This window comes from Acomys minous (genome assembly GCF_964271855.1).
Source record: "Acomys minous genome assembly, chromosome: 12".
NCBI lineage: Eukaryota > Metazoa > Chordata > Mammalia > Rodentia > Muridae > Acomys > Acomys minous.
Window position 1 is genome coordinate 38,399,348 of NC_140493.1, and position 3,178 is coordinate 38,402,525.

The following is a 3,178-nucleotide window of genomic DNA, read 5'->3' on the forward strand; positions in this document are numbered from 1 at the left end:
TTATTTAAATTAATTTATTTATTCAGATTACATCCCAATTGTTTCCCCATTACTTGTATCCTTCTGTTCCTCCCTCCCTTCTGTTTTCACCCTATTCCCCTCCCCTAGGTCTGTGACTGAAGGGGACCTCCCCCCCCACACCATATGGTCATAGTCTCATCTTTGTAGCCTGTTTATCCTTTCTCTGAGTGCCACCAGGCCTCCCCCCGACCCCCGCTAGGGGAAGTGGTCAAATATGGGGTATGGGAATTCATGTCAGAGTCAGTCCCTGCTTTCTACACAACTGTGGAGAATGTCCTGTCCCTTGGCTAGATCTGAGTGGGATTCAATGTTTACTGCATGTATTGTTTTTGGTGCAGTAGTTTGAGCAAACTCCTCTGGGTCCAGATCCACCCATCATGATGCTCTTCTTGTAGGATTCTAGGACACTCTGGACCCTTCTATTTCCCCATTCTCCCATACTTCTCTCTCCTAGAGTCAAAATAAGAAGTCCTCACATCTATCCCAATCTCTGGGTAAGTGAAGACTTTCATTATACATCCATGTTGGGCTAGTGTCCAACTACAAGTGAGTATATACCATGTGAGTCTTTCTGAGTCTGGGTTAACTCACTCAGTATGATCATTTCTATTTCCATCCATTTGTCCACAAATTTCTTGATTGCCTTGTTTTTAATACCTGAGTAGTATTCCATAGTGTAAATGTACCACAGTTTCTTCATCCATTCTTCAACTGAGGGACATTTAGCTTGCTTCCAGGTTCTGACTATTACAAATATGGCTGCTATGGACATGGTTGAGCATATGTCCTTGTTGTGTGGTGGAGCAGGTTCTGGATATATTCCAAGGAATGCAATAGCTGAGTGTTGAGGAAGCCCTATTCCATGTTTTCTGAGAGAGCCCCAGATAAATTTCCAAAGTGGTTGTACAAGTTTGCATTCGCACCAGCAATGGAGGAGTGTTCCCCTTTTCCCACATCCCCACCAGCATGTGCTCTCACTTGTGTTTTTGATCTTTGCCATTCTGATGGGTATAAGATGGACTCTCAAGAGTTGTTTTGATTTGCATTTCTCTGATGACTAAGGATGTTGAGCATTTTTAAAAGTGTTTCTCAGCCATTCAATATTCCTCTGTTAAGAAGTCTCTGTTTATTCTGAGCCCCCTTTCTTAATTGGGGTATTTGGTTTGGTGATGCTTAATTTCTTGAGCTCTTTATATATTTTGGGTATTAGCCCTTTGTCAGATGTAGGGTTGGTGAAAATCTTTTCCCAGTCTGTAGATTGTCACTTCGTTCTGTTGACAGTGTCTCCTGCCTTACAGAAGCTTCTCAGCTTCATGAGGTCCCATTTATTAATTGTTGATATTAAGGCCTGGGCTGTTGGTGTTCTGTTCAGGAAGTTATCTCCTGTGCCAATTTATTCCAGACTTTTCCTCACCTTTTCTTCTAATAGATTTAGTGTCTCTGGTTTTATGTTGAGGTCTTTACTCCACTTTGACTTGAGTTTTATGCATGGTTATCAATATGGGTCTAATTGTATTTTTCTGTATGTAGACACCCAGTTGGACCAGCACCATTTGTTGAAGATGCTATCCTTTTTCCATCGAATAGATTTGGCTTCTTTGTCAAAAATCAAGTATCATATGTGTGTGAATTCATTTCTGGGTCTTCGATTCGATTCCATTGATCAACCAGCCTATTGTTGTGCCAGTACCATGCTGTTTTAATTACTATGGCTCTATAGTACAGCTTGAGATCAGGTATGGAGATTCCTACAGAGGATCTTTTATTGTACAGGATTGTTTTTAGCTATTCTGGGTGTTTTGTTATTCCATATTAAGTTCAGAACTGATCTTTCAATGTCTTTAAAAAATTGTGTAGATATTTTGATAGGGATTGCATTGATTCTGTAAATCACTTTTGGTAAAACAGCCACTTTTACTATGTTAATTCTCCCGATCCATGAACAAGGGAGATTTTTCCCTCTTCTGATGTCATCTTAAATCTACATCTTCAGACATTTGAAGTTTTTTCAAACAAGTCCTTCACTTGTTTGGTTATTCGAGTTACTCCTAGATAGTTTAGGTTGTTTGTGGCTATTGTGAAGGATGTAGTTTCCATAATTTCTTCCTCTGCATGTTTGCCCTTTGTATATAAGAAGGCTACCAGATTTTTTGAGTTAATTTTTTATCCAGCTACTGTGCTGAAGGTGTTTATCAGCTCTAGAAGTTCTCTGGTAGAATTTTTTGGGTCATTTATGTACAGTCATATCATTTGCAAATAAGGATTATTTGACTTCTTCCTTTCCCATTTGGATTCCCTTGATCTCCTTTTGTTATCTTATTGCTCTAGACAGAACTTCAAGAACTATATTGAAGAGATATGGAGAAAGTGAGCAGCCTTGCCTGGTCCTCATTTTAGAGGAATTTCCTTGAGTATCTCTCCATTTAATTTGATATTGCCTATTGGATTGCTGTATCTAGCCTTTATTATGTTTAGGTATGTGCCTTGTATCCCCACTTTCTCCAACCTGTTTTGCCACATCTTCCTGCATTTGTTTATAGATTTTATTCATTTATTCCATTATCATCTTCATTACTAAGGATTTGAGGTCATTTTCTTGTATTTTGATTATGTTTGAATTCTCAGGGTTTCTTTCTTTTTGGGATAGGTGGGATCTGGTGATGCCATATTGTTTTAGTTTGTGTTGTTTGCATTCTTACACTGCCCTTTCATAATCTTGCTGTCTCTGATGTTGGGAGGTAGCTCCTGGGGTCCTTCACTGGTCACTGAGAGAGGATAGTTGGTGAGTGATTATAGGCCGAGGGCCCTGCCTGTGGGGATCTGGGAATTCTTCCTTTGACTAGGCAAGTGACTTAGTTTCAACTCTAGGAGACTTTGCTCCACACCTTAGGCTCCCCACTGAGTCACCAGGTCCTGTTCAGTTCATGCACCTCAGGTGGTTCATTCTCACTGTGTTGGGCCACTGTTTACTTTTCTGTCCTGACCCCTCAGGACTGCCCAGCCTCTCCCAATTGCACAGGAGACTTTGCCAGGCTCTGGAGCCTGGCTAGGCCAGTTCCTATCTGCCCTATTGTGCAGGCATGGTCCACTGTGGCCAGTAGCTACATTCCTGTCTGGTTGCATTCAGACCACACTGCTGTGGCTGGATAATGTGCTC